Raw genomic sequence first — 22675 nt, forward strand, 5'->3', positions numbered from 1 at the left:
TCTTTCCTCAGCTCAGTGTATACGTGTAATGTAATGTAATGTAATGTAATGTAATGTAATGTAATGTAATGGTCCCATCTCAGCTGGCAGAATCATTTTGTCAGTTGAGTTCTGGGCTGGCAGCTCTGAGAGGAGTACTCAAAATGGGCTGTCTATGAGGTTTAAAAGGTCTTTTATTATGCTATGAGTGAAGAAGAGCCTCCTCCTGCCCCACTAAATTGCTTAAAGTCTCACTACATTTCTTGAGGCTGATATTGAAACTGCAATTCTCCTTTCTTAGCCTTCAAAATACTGGAGTTATAGGCATGTCCCACCACCCCTGGCTTGGTCAACTCTTTTTTTACCTGTATTATTCTTAAAACCAAGAAGCTCATGCAAAGAAAAACATGTTAGAGACACGCAGATGTCCTAACTAAACTTCTGCTCAAACTTTGATTTTCTTACTTTGAAGTTGTAAGTTCTCCCTTTGAAGATTTGAGCACTTAAGTTTTAGCTGAAAAATTTAGCCTACATTTATGGTTCATAGGCCAAATATATTGTTTCTTTCCTAATAATATACATACATTCCTAACAAGAAATCAAGAAAGTTGAGGAATATTTATCTTTATTTTTATTATTTCAATCTGTAGATAATAAATATAGGGAATACAAAGCTTACAAATAGTGATATTTTGCCGGGCATGGTGGCACATGCTTGTAATCCCAGTGTTTGGGAAGCTGAGACAGGAGGATTGCACAGGTTCAAAGCCAGCCTCAGCTACTTAGTGAGGCTCTTAGCAACTTAGTGAGACCCTGTTTTGAAATAAAATACAAAATAGGTCTGGGAGTATAGCCCAGAGGTAGAAAGCCTCTGGGTTCCACCAAAAAAAAAAAATAGTGATATTTTAATAGCTCTCATGAGGCTTAAAGTTAAGTAGAAATATAATATTATTAATACTGATAATGTTAAAGATTTATTGAAGTATTTTCCTATGGTGCCAACGAGCACTAAGTTTTTAAGTAAACTATCTTATTTAGTCATCCCTAATTCCCTCTAGAAGTACAGACCATTATTATTTTATTTTGCAGGTGACAAAACTGAACATGAAGTACTTGTCCAAGGTCACAATGTAATAATTTCAGCCTGTCAATTCTAGAATTGCCTCATTAAAAAAAAATTTACTGATACACTAGTCTCACATCATAATGTGGGTCATGTTGACAAAGGCATTCATACAGTACTTGGTGCCCCCCTTCCCCACTGCTTCCTCTTCCCTCCAAACACTGAGTGTCCAGGTTAACCAGGCGACATTCACACTTATACACATATTTGAATATAGCTCCTCCATTAATCAACCTCAGCCTTCTTCCTCCCCTACCCTTCCTTTCTGGCTTTGCTGAGGTTTCCTCTCCATTATCTAGAGTCCCTCTGGTATCCCTAATACTTCCTGCTTTGGGCATATTAGAGAAAACATATGCCCTTTCTCTGTATGTGCTTGGATGATCTCAATCAACATAATGTTCTCCAGGTCTTTCCATCTTCTTGCAAATGACATGATTTTGTTCCTTATTGCTGAATAGAATCCCATTGTGTATATTTTCCATAATTTTGCAGTCCTTTCATCTGTTGATGGAGATCTAGGTTGGTTCCATATATTGGCTATTGTGAATTGTGCTGCTATGAACATGGGTATGCATATGTCACTGTAGTTTTCTGATTTCAACCTCTTTGGACAAATACCTAGGAGTGATATAGCCAGTTCATATGGTGGATCCATTCCCAGTTTTCTAAGGAATCTCCACACCTATCTCCATAGTGGCTGAACTAGTTTGCACTTCAACCAATAGTGTAAAAGAGTTCCTCTTTCCCCACATTCTCACCTGCATTTGTTATTATTTGATTTCTTTATGCTTGCCACTCTGATTGGGGTTAGATGGAATCTCAGTGAAGTTTTGATTTGCAACTCACTGATGGCTAATTATGTTGAACATTTTTTCATGTATCTATTGGCCATTTGTATCTCTTCTTTTGTGAAGTGTCTGATCAATTCACTTGCCCATTTCTTAATTATCTGTTTTGCTAGGGTAGAGTCTTTTGAGCTCTTTGTATGTTCTGGATATTAGCCCTCTATCAGAGTGGTGGCTGGTAAATATCTTCTTCCATTCTGTAGGCTTTCTCTTTAGATTCATAATGGTTTCTTTTGATGAGCAGAAACTTTTTAGTTTAATGCCATCCCACTTGATAACTCTTGTTTTAATTTACTGTGCTTTGGAGGTCTTGTTGAAGAAGTAACTACACCCTGTTGGACTGTTGAGCCTATGCCCTCCTCTAATAATTTCACAGTCTCTGGTCTAATTTCTAAGTCTTTGATCCATCTCAAGTTGATTCCTGTGCACAGTGAGAGATAAGGATTTAGTTCCATCTTTCTACAAATGGATAGCCAATCCTCTCAGCACCATTTGTTGAAAGGGCTGTCTTTTCTCCAGCGTATGAGTTTGGCTCCTTTGTCAAAGATCAATTGACTATAAGTGTGTGGGTTTGTTTCTGTTTTGTCTATTCTGTTCCATTGGCCTGTGTGTCTGTTGTTGTGCCAATACCATGCTGTTTAACAACTATTGCTCTATAGTATAATTTGAAGTCAGGGATTGTGATGCCTCCTGCATGGTTCTTATTACTGACAATAACTTTGACTATTCTGGGTCTTTTCTTTCTCCACATAAAATTTATGAGTAATTTTTCTAGAACTATGAAAAATGTCATTAGTATTTTGATAGGAATTGCATTGAATCTGTAGACCTTGAAGCTCCTTGAAGAGGGCATAGGTCCAACACTGCAACACATAGGCACAGATAAACACTTTCTCAACAAGACCCCAAAGGCACAACAAACTAAAAGGCGAATCAATACATGAGATTGCATGAAACCGAAGAGCATCTGTTCAGCAAAGGAAACTGTCAAGAACCTCAACCGAGAGCCAACAGAATGGGAAAATATTTTTGCCACCTGCTCCTCCGATAGAGGATTAATATCTAGAATATATCAGAGAACTCAAGAAATTCACACTAAAAAAAATCATCCAATCAAAAAATAGGCAAGAGAACTAAATAGACACTTCATGAAAGAAGAAATTGAAATGGCCAATAAGTACATGAAAAAATGCTCAACATCACTGGCAATCAGAGAGATGCAAATCAAAACTACCCTAAGATTTCACCTAGCTCCAACTAGAATGGCAATCATTCAAAACACAAACAACAACAGATGCTGGCAAGGATGTGGAGAAGTGGGAACTCTAAAACATTGTTGGTGGGATTGCAAATTAGTGCAACCACTTTGGAAAACAGTATGGAGAATCCTCAGAAGAATGGGAACAAATCTACCATTCGATCCAGCAATACCACTTCTGGGTATCTACCCAAAAGAAAGTAAACCAAACTACCAAACTAATGTATGTGTATCTATGTTCATAGCTGCACAATTCACCATAGCCAAACTATGGAACCAGCCAAGATGACCAACAACAGATGAATGGATTACAAAACTGTGGGATATGTACACAATGGAATTTTACTCAGCCATTAAAAAAAAACAATTGCAGCATTTTCAGGGAAATGGATGGATCTTGAGGACATTATGCTAAGCGAAATTAGTTCAATCACAAAAAGTAAGGAATCAGATGCTTTCCCTAATATGTGAAAGCTAAGGTTAAAGGGGATATAGGAGAAATTCCAGGTGAAAAAGGAGATCCTATAGAGGAGCAAATAAGGCCAACTAACTGTGGGGATGGGAAGGGGGCAGAGGGAAACTCTTTAAAGCACATGGTATACTTATTCATATAGAAGCCAACCACTAAACCAAGTATGGGAGGAAGGAATGTGGAGAAAATAACGTAGGAACTGGGTGGGGGCTGGCTGAGTGATATGTATATCTATATCTACACAAGTTGTTTTACCCATTCATGATTTATAAATACAATGTACTAAGAAAATAAAACCTCAAGTGAGCTGTCTTTAAAGTAACAAGACATTCTAATATGAAGTTAAAGCAGGCCAGGGAGGGATGAGAGGGGAGGCAAGTTCAAATGATAATTTGCTTGGTTAACGACCCAAACAGCTGGTCAGCTAGAGAGCCAACTGAGGCACAGAGATTTGAGTAGCTTGTTTATGGTGAACTCAGTAGAGCAAATAGAGTAGACTCTGTAGCTGAGCTTTTATTTGAGGATGGACTCACCAAGATGGGGAAATCACTGCTTGTCTGTGCTGGAGCAAGCAAAAGGGCAGGTTTTATAGTGGGACCAAGGGAAAGGGAAGAATGAGAGACAGTGGTGTTAAAGGGAAGGGTTCTGTATGCTTTTAGATTAAATGAATGATGTAAAATTTCACGTTTACTGAAAGGATTGAGATTATGAGCACTCAGACTAAAATCAAAACAGACAAATGGGGTGTAGTGGCCCATGCCTGTAATCCTAGTGCTTAGGATGCTGAGACAGGATGATTACAAGTTTGAGACCAGCCACAAAAATTTAGTAAGACCTGTTTCAACATAGTAAAAACAAATAGGGCTAAAGGTGTAGCTCAGAGGTAAAATGCCCCTGGGATCAATCCCTAATATAACACCAATAAAAAGATGATTTATTTTTGAATATTTATTTATTTGCTGTACTGGAGATTGAACTCAGGGGCATTCTACTCTGATATACACCCCCAGTCCTATTTTTTAGAAGGAATCCTATCTTTAAGAGAAAGCCAGTGAATGTGTGATGCACCCCCCTGTTATCCCACTACGTGGGAGGCTGAGATAAAAGCATTGCAGATTTGAGGCCCATAATGAATTCCTCCATAACTACTTAGTTCAAAATAAAAAATAAAATGGGGCTCAGGGTACAGCTCAGAGGTAAAATGCCCCTGGGTTCAATCCAAAGTACAATAACAAAAAAAAAAAAAAGATTATAGTAAAAATATTCCAAGAAGAGCCTTTGAGGTTGCACTTAATGAACAAAAGATTGCTAGATAGTTCAGAAGGTGAAAATGGACAGAAGAAACCATGCAGGAAAGATGTGGAAGAATAGAGGAACATAATATGGACCAAGCAGGGGCAGGTATGGAATGGCTGGAATGCTGGCTTTCCTATTGTTGGAAGGTTAGTATGGTAAGGCCCAGCAGGAGCAGGAGTTATAAAAGAAGTTTAGGCTTGGGTGTGACATAATCAGATTTGTCTTCCCAGATATCCAGTTTGGGTCAAGCAGCTCAGATTCTGATCTCAGTTTCTACCTCAAGGCTCTTAGAAACCATGTTTTCCTGCCAACTTCTCCAACTCTGTACAACAGAAACCCAGGACCCAACATTATCATCTCTTTATAAACCTCAGCCAACAGTCCTCCTCCTTAAAACACAAAGAAGAATGCGTTATACGTTTTGGTTATGCTCTAAGTTGAAATTTTCCCTCCTCTACATATATGCAAATGAGTACCACTCTTTACAGAGTCACAACCCTATTCTTCCTGTAAAGTCTTCATGAATAGGAAGATAAAAAAAGAAATTGTATAACAATGTTTAGAAATCACTCAGTTCAACTTTCTCATCCCATTCTACACATACTTCCCTATAGCAATTTTTAAAATATTTCCTCTTATTTATTCTTAGTTAGGTATTCTTCTGCCATGTTTATTATAACTATGTACTTTTATTTTTTATTTTTATAACAGAAATCTAATGACAGTACTTTTTATGTAGCTCAAAATGTCATTATTAGTTATAAAAATTAAAACTGGAGTGTGTGTGCGTGTGTGTGTGTGTGTGTGTGTGTGTGTGTGTGTGTGTGTTATTTGGGATTGAACCCAGAGATGTTATACTTCTGAGCCATTCTCCAGCTACATCTTATTGTTTAATCTGAAACAGGGTTTCGGTAAGCCTCTCGAGTCTCCTTACAAATCAGAGGCTGATCCTCCCTGGCAAAATTGGATTTTTATGAGTAATTACAGAAGTTTGGAAGTATAATAAAGAATATAGAAGTTATGTCTGGCTTTATCTTGTCACAATTATTGTAAAATATGGTATAAAATAAAAAATAGAAAAGGTTAGCATAGTAACAGATTAAATTAAAAGAGCTCCAAATTTCAGGCACTTTTGTTGGTTTCTAAAAAGGCTCCCTGTTTAGTCTTGTACCTAAACACACTGAAACTCTCCTTTTGTTATGAGTGACAGGTATTCAGTGTCACTCGAGGTTTAGAAACATTCCCTTCGAAGGCACCTGGAACCTTCAGATCTTCTGGACTGAACAAAAGTGTTCTTTCTCGGTATAAAGGCTCAAATGTCTGTTGTTATCTCTCCACCTCTCAGGAAACAACAACCATGCAAAGATTTAAACAAAAAATGCTTGAAACTTGCTGGTGAAATGACAAGAAGAATATAGAATTTATTATACCTAAATCTTAATTTTTTTGGCATTATTCACTAGTGAATGTGCCGAAGGTGTTTTTTATTTTTTATTTTGTTGGTACTAAGAATTGCAACCAGGGGAATTCTACTTCTAGGCTACAGTCCCAGCTCTATTTTTTTGTTTGTTTGTTTGTTTTGAAACAGTCTCACTAGGTTGCTGAGAGTCTTGCTAAGTTGCTGAAGCTAGTCTTCTTGTCTCAGCTTCCAAAATAATTTCCAGAATAATTTCCAAAATAATTTCCAGCTGCCAAAATAATTTTGAGGTTGAGTTATAATTTAAAAATGTATGATCAATCTCATATGGAAAATAGTAAAGAATATGAATTTGAAAGTTATTTAATAATATTTATTCTGTGGTCTTATGTACATGGCACTATTCTAGAGAATGCATATAATTAAGTTTCCAAAGAACTGTGTGTACTGGCATTATAATTAAATCAATGAAAAGAACCATCAATAATACCACACTCTACAAACTGAAGTATATGAAAACACACGTAGAGAAAATCAAGAAAAAAAGAATTTGCTAGAATTCATAAGAATTGCCTACATAAACATCTTAAATTCTGCACAATAGCTGGGCATGGTGGTGCACGCTTGTAATCCCTGTGCTTGAGAGGCAGAGACAGGAGGATCGCGCAGGTTCGAAGCCAGCCGCGTGTGCTGGTTTAGGAGACCCTGTTTCCAAATAAAAATGTAAAAATAGGTCTGCGAGTATATCCCTGAGGTAGAAGGGCTTCCAGGAACCCCAGTACCACCAAAAAAAAAAAAAAATCTGCACAACAAAAAGTCTGTAAAATTCAATTAAAACAACAAAATAAGGCACCAATACTTGGGAGGCTGATACAGGAGGATCTCAGATTTGAGGTCAGTCTCAGCAACTTAGCAAGACCATGTTTCAAAATCAATCAATCAGCCAGGTGTGGTGGCGCACACTTGTAGTCTCAGCATTTGGGAGGCTGAGACAGGAGGATCCGGGTTCACTGCTAGCCTCAGCTAATTATTGAGGCCCTTTGCAACTCAGTGAGACCTGTTTCAAAATAAAGAATAAAAAATAGGGCTAGGGGTTTAGCTCAGAGGTAGAATGACCCTGGGTTCCATCCACAGTGCTGCAAAAAAAAATTAATCAATCAATCGGGCTGGGTACATCCCAAAGGTAGAATGCCCCTGGATTCAATCCCCAGTTCCAAAAGAAAAGAAAGAAGAAAGAAAAAAAGAAAGAAAACAATTTACACCATACATAACTGAGAAAAAAGTTTCTTAACATAGAAAAGACTCTTAAAATTCAATAAAAAGACAACAATCCACTAAAAAATAGAGAAACATTGTGAAGAAGTATTTTATAGAAATTGAAATGTCCAATGATTATATAAAAGATGGTCAACTTCAAACACAAGGAAAGGCAAAATAAGCGATAATATATGTGTGTATGTGTACATATATATGTAGGTAAATACATGTGTATAAAGAAAGAGTTTACCATATGACCTAGCAGCTACACTCAGATATATCCTCAAGAGAATTCAAAGCAGATGTTCATACATGAATTCTGTAGCAATATTATTCATAATAACCAAAAAGTGAAGTCAACAGAATGTCTATCAACTCATGAGTGGACAAAAAAAGTGTGCTTCACTCGTCCCCCGTTATTCATGAGTGATATGTTCTAAGAACTGAGTAGATGCCTGAAATCACAGATAGTACTGAATCCTAGAGATCCTATGCTTCTTCCTATACATACATACTTATGATATTAACATTTACTTTTAAATTAGGCATGGTAAGAGATGAACAGCAACACTAATAAATAAAACAATAGTAACAATATACTCTAGCAAAATTATGTGAGTGTAGTTTCTTTCCCTCCCCCACTCCTTCTCTCCTTGATATCTTGTTCTACTGTCCTCACCCTGGTGATAATGTGAGATAATACAATGTTTAAGTGATTATATGAATTGAGGTGAATGATGTAAGCATTGTGATTTAGTTTTAAGCTACTACTGACCTTCTTACATGTCAGAAGCAGGACCATTTGCTTCAGGTGATCCTGGATCATTAAGCCATGAAGGTGTTGTTGGTTGAAACACTTTATAGCCTCTGCTTGGCAGATTCAACTTGCCAGCCCCAATCACTACTCCTTTACTTCAGGGTTATTATTAGGTCAATAAACCCTGTGCTATTTTTTATTTTATTTTATTTTTTGTGCTATATATTGAATATGCTATTTTTTATTTTATTTTATTTTTTGTGGTGCTGGGGATGAAATCCTGAGGCATTCTATCTCCAAGCTATACCCCCAGTCCGATATTTTATTCTTTATTGTGGACAAGGTCTCATTAAGTTGTGGAGGGCCTCACTAAGTAGCTAAGGCTGGCTGCAAACCCAGATCCTCCTGCCTCAGCCTCTGGGATTACAAATGTGCACCACCATGCTCGGCTTTTTATTTTACATAATTAAAAAAACTTTTACATATTATATCTAAGTCTGTTGGTTATTTTTAAAATTTCTCTAAACATTATAGTGTGCCATAATTTACCTTTATTTTCCATCAATATTTGAAATGTTTCCAGATTGCAGCAATTTAAGACTCATTCATACCTTTGGATCATTTTTCTACATATAATTTTCTGAGTAATTTGTATTATAATTATTTTGCATTATTGTGTGTGTGTGTGTGTGTGTGTGTGTGTGTGTGTGTGTGTGTGTGTCTGTGTTTTACTGGGAGTTTACCGCAGTGTTCTGTCTCTGAGCTATACCTCCAACCCTTTTTAGTTTTTCTTTTGTTTTTGTTTTTGTTTTTTTTTTTTTACAGGGCCTGGCTAAACTGCAAACTCTGATCCTCCTGTTTTAGCCTCCCAAGTACAGAGATTACCATCACACTGCGCTTTGCAATCTAATTTGATGTCAGTTTTATGTATGCAAATAACTTTCCCCAGGCTTTTTGCTTATCATCATTTTTTTGATACTGTGAGTTTTTTTTTTAACTCACCCAAAATTAAACATTTTATTTTGAGAGAATTCTGGAGTCACAGATGGTGAGTTGTGATGAACAGAAGTTCTTGAATTTAATATAGTCAGATTTGCAATCACTCCCTTTATGGTTAGTACTTTTTGCAGTCTAATTAAATTTTCTTTCCCTGTGTGATGTTATGAATAATATCACCTATATTACCTTCTACTTTTGCCTTTTATATTAAAGTCTTTACTCCATTTGGGCTTGTTAATATTTTTTAGTATGGTGCATGATAGGGATCCAATTTCATGGGGTTTTTTTGTGTTTTTTCTTATTCACAATTTTCCTAGAGTTTCTTGCAGGAAGGTTTTTCTTTCTCTACTTATCTCCAGTGCTGCCATTGTTACTTGTCAAATGTCTATAAATGTGTGTGTCTAAGCCAGGCATGGCAGCTCCTACCTATAATCCTAGTACTTGGGAAGCTGAAACAGTAGGATCACAGGTTCAAAGCCAGTCTCAGAAACTTAGTGAGGCCCTCTGCAACTTAGCAAGATCCTGTTTTCAAGTAAAAATAAAAATAAAAACAGGGCTGGGGCATAGCTTAGAAGTAGATTGCCTTTGGGTTCAATCCCTAGCAACCCCCCCACACACACACACACACAAAAGTGTGTCTTTCTCTAAGGTTTGTAAATCACATATTTCTTTCTTCTTAATAAAAATTTGTACCTGTTAGTTGCTGATATACAAAAATGCAATTGACTTGTTTCTAATGACTTCTAGCCAACAACTCTGCTAATATCAATAATTTATGTATAGATGTTACATTTTCTTTCTTTTTCTGGCCTGATTGCAGTGGCTAGGGCCTTCAGAACAAAACTGATAACAAGTGTTGTTAATGGACATCTTGCTTCTAATTTCAAAGGGAATGTTTTTACCATTAAGCAGTATACTTGCTGTATTTTGTGTTTTTGCATGTGCATATATATATGCAATATATGTGCCTTTCCTAATATATGTGCCTATCCTAAAATTAAGGAAATATCTTTCTATTCCTAATTTACTAAAAACTTTTATCAAGAATGGTGGTTAAGTGCAACAAAATACTTTTTTTGGTCAGGTGTGGTGCACACCTATAATGACAGTAATTGAGAGGCTGAGACAGGAGGATTGCAGGTTTGAGGCCAGTCTCAGCAACTAATGAGTTCCTCCATAACTTGGTAAGACCCCATTTCAAAACAAACAAAAAGTACTTCATGAGGTGTATCTCAGAGGTAGATTGCTCCTGGTTTCAATCCTCAATATCACACACACATAAAAAATACTTTTTCTGCATCCACTGTGATAATAGTTCTTCTACAGATATCCTAATAGTGAACAAGATTTCTATATCTGTAATAAAACCAACTTGAATATTATACCTTAATTATAGATTATAAGGCTTTGTTAGCTATACTACTTAGGAGTGATTTGGGGGGGGGTCTGGGGATGAAACCCAGGGGCATTCGACCTCTGAGCTACACCCCCTGCAGTATTTTTTATTCTTTATTTTGAAACAGGGTCTCACTAAGTTGCTGAGACCCTCACTAAGTAGCGGAGGCTGTCCAAAATCTGTGATTCTCCAGTCTCAGGATTACAAGTGTGCGCCACCACACCTGGCTAGGAGTGATTCTTTCTCAAGGGGGAAATTCAGCTATAATTTACTTTTTTTTCTTTTGTATTCTCCTTGTCTGAATTTGGTAAAATTTCCTATAATTTTATCAAAGAGGTTGGGAAGCATTTCTTTTTTATATACTTTCTGAAAATACATACACATATGATCAAAATTATATGTTCTCAAAATGGTAGGATTCATAGTTATCTGGGCCTCATGCATTCTTCCTGAGTTACTTTCATCTAGTGATTGATGTCTTTTATTGTTGTTACCATGCAGATGCTCTATTTTTGATTATATAGCCACACAGAGCTCTATTGTAGATTGAGAATTCATATCTCTTAGAGACTTACTAGTAGTTTACCTTTATTTCAAATTTTTTGCCATAAGATTGTTACCATATTTCAAAAGCTTGTTATGTGTTTATTTTGTTCATCTATTAATTCCTAATATTTAAAAATTTTCTCTTTATCTTACTTATAAGGGACAGTTTCTTAATTTAGCCATTCCAGATTTGCCTGTGTGATACTATTTTATTATCTGTTTTCACTTATATTTGTTCTTACCCTGTTTACATTCTTTCTTTTATTTTATTTTCTTTGGGTATATTGTGCTCTTTTATTTGTTAAATTAGATGCTTATTTAATTAATTTTCTATTTTCCTTTTTTTTCTTTTTTCTTTTCTTTCTTTTTTTGTGGGTCTGGGGATGGAACCCAGGGGCATTCTACCTCCGAGCTACAACCCATGCCCTATTTTTTATTCTTTATTTTGAAACAGGGTCTCACTGAGTTTCAAAGGGCCTCATTAAGTAGCTGAGGTTGTTGTCAAACCTCAATCCTCCAGTTTCAGCCTCCTGAGTACTGGGATTACAAGCGTGTACCACCACACCCAACTCCATCTTTTTTTTTTTTGCAGGTCTGGGGCTGGACCCCAGAGACATTTAACTTCCGAGCTACACCCCCTGCCTAATTTTTTATTCTTTATTTTGTAACAGGGTCTGAGTTGCAAAGGGCCTCACTAAGTAGCTGAGGCTGTCCGAGAAGCATGATCTTCCAGTCTCAGCCTCCTGAATGCTGGGATTATAAGTGTGTGCCACCCTGTCTGGCTCAGCTCCTTCATCTTAATAAGTTTTTTTTTTTTAAAAATTGAACCCAAAGGCATTCTACCTCTAGCCATTTTTATGTTTTAATTTTTTTTTTTATGGTTGCACTGGGGTTGGAACACCCAGGCTCTTTTCTACCTCCGGACTATACTCCCAGACTTCTTTTATACTTTATTTGGAAACAGAGTCTTACTAAGTTGCTGAGAGCCTAAGTAGCTGAGGCTGGCTTTGAACCTGTGCGATACTCCTGTCTCAGCCTCTCAAGCACTGCGATTATAAGCATGCTCTACCATGTCCAGCTATTTTTTAAAATTTGAAACAGAGTCTTGCTAAGTTGCTCAGGCTGGCCTTGAACCTTAAATCTTCCTATATCAGACTGTAAGACCCCAGCCGCCCCGGGCATTCGGGACTTTCTGCCCCAGTGCCCCTGTTAACAGGTACTGGGACTGTCCGTTGCTGGGACTTTACTTCCCTGTGTTCCAGGAACTGGATCACCACAGAAACTGTTGCTAGCTGCAACTGTTGCTAAATGCCAAAAATAATAATACCTGATAAACTACCCAATCCTAGTAAAGGTCAGAAGTAAGAACCAATGACAATGAGACACCTAATGCTTAATGTTAACTGTACTTTTGTGTTTTAAGAGTATAAAAGCTGCAAGCTTCTGTTACTAGGGGGTCTCTTCCCCCTTGTTTTCGAGGCGACACCAGCACTGCCCGAAATAAACCTCTTACTAATTGCATCGACTTCTGCCTGTGAGTGATTCCTGGGGGAGTGCGTACTTCCTGGGGGCCATCAGGTCCAACAAGACTCCCAACTGTTGGGATTACAAGTGTGTGCCATCATGTTTGATAAATAGTTAAGATTTTAACTATTACCTATTTTTATCATTCTGCTGTTCTGTGATATTTCAACATTTCTATTAGAAGTATCTTTTTATTTCCAAAAGTTTAGAACTATTATACTTATGCTCTCTTATTATTTTTACTTAATTGCGTTATAATTAGAATGTACAAAAATTTAACTCTGTCCTGGGTTTTGAATAGTTAGACATTTTAATATTTTTAAGCTTTAATTATGTTTTTTTTTTTATGTGTGTGTGTGTGGTACTGAGGGTGGAACCCAAGGGGCTTTTCTACCTTCGGGCTCTACTCCCAGACCTATCATTTTTTAAATATATTTTATATGGGAAAAAGGTCTTACTAAGTTGCTGAGAGCTTCACTAAGTAGTTAAGGCTGGCTTCGAACCTGTGTGATCCTCCTGTCTCAGTCTCCCAAGCACTGGGATAACAAGCGTGCGTCACCACACTGCCTTAGTCCCCCCCCTTTTTTTTAGTTTTTTATTTTATTATTTTATTTTATTTTATTTTTTGCGAGTCTGGGGATGGAATCCAGGGGCATTTGACCTCCGAGCTACACCCCCTGCCCTATTTTTTATTCTTTATTTTGAAACCAGATCTCACTGAGTTGCAGAGGGCCTCACTAAGTAGCTGAGGCTGTCTGCAAACCACGATCCCCCAGGTCTCAGCCTCCCGAATGCTGGGATTACAAGCGTGTGCCACCATGCCCGGCTGCCTTAAGTTTTAATTGTGTTTACTTTTTAAATTTGTTCATCATCCCTCTTGCATTTCAGACATTTCTCATGTTTCCCCTCAAATCTCCTTCATGAATTTCTGGAGAATATCAAAGGAAAGAAGATAAAATAAAAGTAAAGAAAAGAAAGCCCAGAGGAATGACCATTTGTTTGACAACCATACCAAAGAGCAACCATGCACAACTTCAGGTGTTGAGTCTTAGCAAGTCTTTTTTTAAGATGAAAGGAAAAGAAAAAATGTCAATAGAAATTACTATAAATAGAGGAAATATTTGGAAAAAATAATGGCTGGTCACTTTCTTACTGAAAGATATGTATTTTCAGATTCAGGAAGCAAAAAGCTCATAAGATAAAAATCAACCCACAGCTTCCTGTTCTCTACAATCATTCTGGATCCTGGAACATACACAGGGCCTTCTCACATTTTCCTTCTTGTCTCCTATAGTCTCTTTATCTACTTTGTCATTTTGTCTTTCTCTGCTATATCTGTGTTTTAGTGTGTGTGTGTGTGTGTGTGTGTGTGTGTGTGTGTGTGTGTGTGTGTGCTTTACTGGGGATTGAACTCCAGGGCACTCTGAGCTACATCTCCCATCCTTTTTATTTTTATTTTGAAACAGCATCTCATTAAGTTACCTAAACTGGCCTTAAACTTGGAATCCTCTTGCCTTAGCCTCCCAGTCAGGATTATAAGTGTGTACCACCATGCCACACCTGGCTTTTCTGTGTTACTATTTTAAATCTATTTTCTAGATCTTTCTTTCTTCAGCTATTTTATACATACATTTAGTTTTTAAATATTATCTATTAATTTTTACTTTTCTAGAACTCGCATTTGCTTTATTTTTCAAATATAATTGGCCAGTTTCAATAGCCTTTTGAAGGACTGGGGGTGTAGCTTAGTAGTGGTATGGCATGCACATAGGCTATGTGAAGGCCTGAGTTTAATCTCTAGTGCACGCACATGTGCGCACTTGTACACACACACACACACACACACACACACACACACACCAAAATTTAATTTTCTTAAATTTCTCTTTACTATTTGTGTGTGTGTGTGTGTGTGTGTTACTAGAGATTGAACCTAGGTGGGAAGGTTACCTCTGAGCTACACCTCCAGACCTATTTTATTTTTAAAACAAGGCCACAAACTTGTGACCCTTTTATCTCAGCCTCCCAAGTACTGAGACTACAGGCATGTAACACCACATCTAGCTTCTCTTGACTATTTCTTAAAGCATATTATGCAGTTATTTTGTATTTTGTTTCCGGTCATTTCAGTAACTGCAATCTTTGCATGTCTGATTAAGTTGTTGGCTTAGAGTTTTATGGCCGTATATTATCATAAATCTCAGGGTTATGATTAGAAACCTCAGGGAGATATATTTTTCCTTTCTATATAAATCCAAAGACAAAACACAAAAATATGGCTATAATCATGCACTATGCAAAGGGACTTTTGCTAGTTTACTCAGCTAGGATGTCTGCTCTTTGCAGATCTTATTTATTTGTTTATTTATTTATTTATTTATTTATTTATTTATTTATTTTTATTTTTGCAGGTTTGGGGATGGAACCCAGGGGCATTTAACCTCTGAGCTACACCCACTGCCCTATTTTTCTTTCTTTCTTTCTTTCTTTCTTTCTTTCTTTCTTTCTTTCTTTCTTTCTTTCTTTCTTTCTCTTTCTTTCGTAGGTCTGGGGATGCAACCCAGGGGCATTCGACCTCTGAGCTACACCTCCTGCCCTATTTTTTTATTATTTTATTATGAAACAGGGTCTCACTAAGTTGCAGAGGGTCTCACTAAGTAGCTGAGGCTGCGTCTCTGGTCTCAGCCTCCCGAATGCTGGGATTACAAGCATGCGCCACCACGCCCAGCTTGCAGATCTTAGTTTTATGCAAAAGTTTCTTCTATCTGATGTCTCATTGTACTCAGAGACTATACTTTTCTTCTCGTTCCTAGTACATACAGATGCCTTATTAAAACCTAGGTTTTGTCCACAGTTATGAGCAGATAGTCCTGGGTCAAAAACTATCTCCATTTGTCTCTTACTCCCATAGATTTATAGTTATTTACTGTTATCTATAAGTTTTTACCCAGAACACTTAACATATCAGGAGGGAGCTTACTGAACATCCAGAAGCAGAAATTCTCTTTATTGGATTTTCAGACAAGAACCACACTCTTGCTGTGTGTGTGTGTGTGTGTGTGTGTGTGTGTGTGTGTGTGTGTTACTGGGGATTGAACTCAGGGGAATTCTATCTCAGAGCTACAGCCCTAGCCCTATTTTATTTTTTTATTTTGAAATAGGGGCTCACTAAGTTGCAGAGGAACTCACTAAGATGCTGAGGCCAGTTATGATTATGAACCTGCGATACAAGTGCTAGTATTACAAGCGTGCGCCACCACGCCTTTATTTGTAACAACTTCTCTCATGTTCTGTTACCAAGCTCCACTTATTTCTCATAACACTTGGACAGCGTGTTTGTACAGCTCAGTAAGCAGCTAGTGGGGCAAGCAAGGTTGGAAAGAAAGAGAAGGGCCAGAGGGTGCTGCATATAGGTACCTCTCCTGGCAGACACCCTGGTCTTTAAAAAAAAAAAATTGCGTGGTGTTCCTTTCATTTGAATTGTTATGCAGAAAAAGCAAACACAGTAATAATGTGCATGGAAGAAAGCCTCACTTTCTACTGTCTCTAGTCTTCTCGTGAATAGTTTGGAAATGGAGATGGCTGAAGATCTAAGTATAACACATCTTTAGATCAAGGAACTACTTACATTTTCACCTACAGTTCTCATTTTGGGGCCTATATAACATGATTTGACATCTTGTTTAATATATACTGTATATACATCAACAGATTAATATGTATGTAGCAAACTTCTTTGCTTTCTTTACTTTTTTTAAATTTTAAACTGGGGATTGAACTCAGGGACATTCACCTCTGAGCTATATCCCCAGCCCTTTATATTTTTTATTTTGAAACAATGTGACGTTCTTGCTAAGTTACTAAGGCTGGCCTTAAACCTGGGATCCTCCTGTCCTAACCTCTTGAGTACTTGGATGACAGGTGCGTGCCATCACACCAGACTATTATGTGCATAGCAAATTTATAAATGTCTAACCATAAAACAGATGATTATGGATCTGGGGAATAAGAACCATGGGTTAGAGAAATTTTCTTTTACTATGACCATATTTCAAATTTATTACTTAAAATGATTTGAAAAAGATTTGACTCTAAAATTAATGCTTACAAAGAAATGGGTCAGATCGATTAAAAATATGTGGCAGGGAAAGAAACAAAAAAGATTTACCCATGCTTTATTTATAAAAGTGAATTTAACAGACTTATATTGTTCACTTATTACTATGCTAAATACTGGGAAATATAACCATAAATAAGCCCCCAGAAGTTAACTTGTAGGAAATACACATACATAAATAATTCAAGGGTGTCAAAGGAGTCATTGAAGATGGGAAGATTTATGACTGTGGCTGAAATTTCAAACTAGAAAATGTGTCTAAGCCAGGCATGGTGGTGCACGCTTGTAATCCCAGCATTTGGGAGGCTGAAGCAGAAGGATCACGGTTTGCAGACAGCCTCAGCTACTTAGTGAGGCCCTTTGCAACTCAGTGAGACCCTGTTTCAAAATAAAGAAAAAAAATAGGGCTGAGAGTGTAGCTCAGATGTAGAATGGCCCTGAATTCCATCCCCAGTACCACACACACACACACACACACACACACACACACACACACACACAGAATAAAAAAGAAAAGAAAATGTGTCTAAAGTCAGGCATGAACATTTATTTTCCAGTTTCATTTACGTTTGTGTATTTTTTTATGTTTATCCATCTCGCATTATATAATTTCCACTGGCTACTTCCAAACTGATATGCTTGAAATAGTATTTCTTCTTTATTGGCAACAGTGACCTGCAACTGGGTTTTGGCATACATACCATCTTCTTAGTATGTTAATACAATGATGTCACTTAGGTAGGGGACTTGGAAGTATCAAGAATTTCATAAAAGAATAATTCCAGGTGGAAATAATTTTTACAATTTACTTACTTCCTTGAGCAAATTTACATACAAAATGTATTATTGTTAAGTTCTGGTAATGATACAAACATTATATTCCTATCATTTATAATTCAGAATTTCATCTAATAGAGGGGTTTAAAGAAAGTATGCAAATACTATACTGAAATACATATATAATTTCCCCCTTTTAAATATGAACAAGAGGCTTTTTAAAGAGCTTCAGACATGGTAGGGAAATATTCTACCACTGAGCTACATTCCCAGCCCTAAGAAGCATATTTTTTTAAAAGCTCCAATTCAGTGGTTTCTTGGAGAAATGGCTAACTCTATGTTTAGAGGTTTAGAGGATTTTCTTGGGGGGGGGGGTGCTGGGGATTGAACCCAGGCACATTCTTCCTCTGGGCTACACCCCTCGGTCCTTTTTCTTTTCTTTTTATGTTGAATCAGGGTCTCACTAAGTTATTGAGGGTTTCCCTAAATTGTTGAGGCTGGGCTCAAGCCTGCGAACCTCCTAGCTCAGCCTCCCGCATCCTGAGATTACAGACATGCACCCTGGCACCTGGCTCATAGAAAATTTAAGATTAGCCTGGAGCATATTGTCCTGCCAGAAAGTAAGGTATGGGTGAGTGGGAAGCACATAAAAAACAAAACAAAAAATAAGTAAATAAAGTCAGGCATGGTGGCTCATATTATAATCCCAGTACTTAGGAGACTTCTGAAAATTAGACTCTTTCAAAAATAAATAAATAAATAAATAAATAAATAAGAGCCAGGTGTGGCGCATACTTGTAACCCCAGTATTTGGGAGGCTGAGATAGGAAGCTCTTAAGTTGGCAGACAGCCTCAGCTACTTACTGAGGCTCTTTGCAATTTAGTAACTCCCTGTTTCAAAATAAAGAATAAAAAATAAAACTGGGGGTGTAGCTCAGGAGTAGAATGCCACGGGTTAAACTCCTAGTAACACACACACATACATACTCATACATGCACACACACACACACACACACACACACACACACACAGTATCTGTTGTGCAGGGGCGATTCTATTCCTACATCATAAAGTTGTTGAAAATCTCCTATAACAAAAGGAAAATCTGATGCTGTTGTTTTTTTTTGCCATAAGTGAAATAAAATTGTGAAGCCCATCTTCTTCATATACAGTGCAGTAGTAGGATGGAAGCCAGGAGCGTTATACCTCAGAGTTACACCCCTAGCCCTAATTTTTTTTCTTTGTTTTGAAACAGGGTCTCACTGAGTTACAAAGAACCTCACTAAGTAGCTGAGGCTGGCTGCGAACTGTGATCCTCCTGTCTCAGCCTCCCAAAGCTGGGATTGCAAGCGAGCGCCACCATGCCAGGCTCCAGTGGCCCCTTCTTATCTCTAGGGTATCTGTTCTGGGACCACAGTGGATGCCTGAAAGTCCAAACCCTATATATACTGTGTTTGTTCCTATACAAACATACCTATGATGAAGCTTAACTTATACATAATTTATAAGAGACTAAAAACAATTATATAGAGTAGAATGATTATAATATAAAGGAATAAAAATTATTTTAAACTTATAAAATTCTTACTTCTGGAATTTTGCATTTTATATTTTTGGGCCATGGTTGCCTGTGGGTAAGTGAAATATCAGAAAGTGACATTGTAGATGAAGGGAATACTGTATATGTCACAGAGATGTCAATGTTTGCTTTGTACATTGCACATAAATAATTTTATTCACCAATTTCTATATTGATCGTTTAATTCAGCCATATACCATTGCTCCTTGTGATGGCATTGTTGTCAAGCGACATTTACTTTTGTTACTTATAATAATTTACCAGTAATTCAGTGTCTTTTGTAGCTTGTTTTAGAGGTTTTGAAACAAGATATGACTTGAAAATATTTTGCTTTGATAAATGCAACTTTCTAGAAAAGGTAAAATTATGGAGTTTTCAGAAAGATCAATAGCTTCCAGGAGATAAAGGGGAGAAGAGATCGGCAAGTGGGTGGAACACGGGGCTTGTAGGACCATGAAACTACCCTGTATGATAATATAATGTGGATACAAGTCAGTCACACTTGTCAAAACACACAGAATATACAACAGAGAACAAATGTTGAGCGAGGTGTGATGACATACACCTTAATCCCAGTATTTGGCAGACCAAGACAGGAGGATTTCAAGTTCAAGGCCACGCTGGGCAATTTAACAAGACTCTATCTCAATATAAAAAAATGAAAAAGGACTGAAAGTGTAGTTTAATGGTAGAATGTTCTTGGGGTTCAATCCCCAGTAACATACACACACACACACACACACACACACACACACAAACACACACACATCCTGTGTAGACTGCAGACTTAGTTAATAATAATGTATCAATATTAGTTCATCAGTTGTAATACATATACCACAATAAAGCAAGATATTAATAATAGCGGAAACTGCAGAAGATTATGGTGGTGTATGGGAATGTTGTACTTTACAATTTTTCTTTAAAAAGTAAAATCAATTAATTTTGTTTGTTTTTTGGTGGTACTAGGTAGGGGTGGAACCCGGAGGCTTTCTACCTCCAGGCTATACTCCCAGACCTATTTTATATTTTATTTGGAAACAGGGTCTCAGTTGCTGGAGCCTCACTAAGTAGCTGAGGCTGGCTTCGAACCTGTGTGATCCTCCTGTCTCAGCCTCCCAAGTGCGAGGATTATAAGCATGTGCCACCACGTCCGGCCAATTAATTTTTAAAGGGCAACTTTGAAAGCTGAGTGTGGTAGCACACACCTGTAATTCCAGTATTTGGGAGGCTGAGACAGAGACAGGAGGATTGCAGGTTCAAGGCCAGTCTCAACAACTTATTGAGACCCTGTTTCAAAAAATAAATAAATAAAATCAGGGCTGGGGGTGTGGCTTAGAGGCAAAAGCCTTCGAGTTCAATCCCCAGTACCATAAATAAATAAAATAAAAGTCAACTTTGAATTTGTTTCCTAAGTTTTGCTTGTTATTTCACTTTTAAGATACATGCCCCTGGGTTCCATCCCCAGACCCCCCCTCCCTTAATAAAAGATACATCATAGTTAAGTTTAATAGTAGAAAGCATCAATGTATCTATGTTTCCTTTTTTTCTGAAAATCTGATTTACTTTTAATCCAAAAGTTACAATGCTTCCTTCCGAAAGAGTGACTTTTAAGATAGCTGGTATCTCAATTAAAATTGATACCCAAAGCAATCAAGTTTGGGTTTGGAACATATTCCCAAAGACACAATCCTTAGCATAATAATCCCTTATGGTGAAACCTTGAACAACACAAATTCCTAAATCCTGAAACTGCCAATGTCTAAAATCCTGAAGGCATAAAATTCTAAAATGATAGTTTTAGAAAATGTAATTAATGTTTCTTTAAAACATTTATTTACACTCCTAAGAAAAATTTATTTGAGAAATAAAAATATGGCAAAGCATTTCATTGGCCACTTATGCAATAAAATAGGCAATAATAACATTACTTTGAGAGAGAGAGTTTGAAACACATTTTTGCAAGCATAAACAGCCAGCCATACTATCAACAGTTGCATGAATTTAACAGTTATGAATACATGAATCATATTCAAATAGAAGTAGATAAAAAGATGAATTATATAAACATGCATCACTACAGTTGGCGATTATATGCACCTGAATTTTTTTTTTTTTTGGTACTATGGATTAATACAAGTTCAGTCTGCCTCTGAACTATATCCTCAACCCTTTTTATTTTTTATTTTTGTTTATTTTGAAACAGGGTCTCACTAAATTGCTGAGGCTGGCCTCAAATCTGCAATCGTCCTGTTTCAGGCTCCCAAGTACTGGGATTTTGGTCATGTGCCACCACATCTGGCCATGCACCAGACAGGAGTAACCAAGCTGCTTCTTCAAAAACTGGCTCATAAATCTCTTCAGCTTGCCAGACATGGTGGTGTACACCTATAATCCCAGTATTTTGGAGGCAGAGATAAGAGAATTACAGGCTCAAGACAGCCTTAGCAATTTAGCAAGGCCTGGGGATGCATCTTGGAGGTAGAATGCCTCTGAGTTCAATCCCCAGTCTCCCTCCCTCTCTCTCTCTCTCTCTCTCTCTCTCTCTCTCTCTCTCTCTCTCTCACACACACACACACACACACACACACACACAAACGCTTTTTCAGCTTAACATCTAGTTGTAAATATAAAACATGAGAATATAGTTAAACCAGTTCTTTGCCACTTTTAAACAAATATTGCCTTTCCTCTAGTTTCTAATAACATGTTCCTTGTCTGTCTGAGACCTAAGTGGATTTGCACTTAACATTTTTTTTAGTGCACCTCAAAACTCTTCTACCCTTTGCCAGGCTTAATGGTGCATGCCTGTAATCAAGACAGGAACATCACAGGTTCTAGGCCAGTCTCATCAGTTTAGCATGACACTCAGCTAAAGGGGGTCAGGGCATAACTCAGAAGTAGAATACCACTGAGTTCAATCTCCAGTCCCCAAATAAGACAGAACAAAACTCTTCTGCCCTTTGCCCATGACCAATTCTAAGTCCATTTCTACATGTTTAGATGTTCATTACAGCATACCTTACTTCTATGTGCCAAAATTTATCTTAGTCTTCTTGGGCTGTTGTAACAAATGTCATTGGTTACAATTCATGCCTCACAGCTCTGAAGGCTGGGAAGGTGCAGTTGCTGGCCCACTTGTGGCTGGAGAGGGCTCTCTTCCTGCCTGAGGATGGTCACCATCTTGGGTGCCTTTACTTCCCTCCTCTTTGTGGGAGGGAAAGGGAGGAAGCAAGTGTTCTCTAGTGTGTCTTATTACAAAGAAGTCAATGCCATCATAAGGGCTTGGAGTCCAAGGTGGAAGGTGTGAAGGCCTGGCCTGTCAAGATATG

This window comes from Muscardinus avellanarius, assembly GCF_963383645.1.
Source record: "Muscardinus avellanarius genome assembly, chromosome: 11".
Classification (NCBI taxonomy): Eukaryota; Metazoa; Chordata; class Mammalia; order Rodentia; family Gliridae; genus Muscardinus; species Muscardinus avellanarius.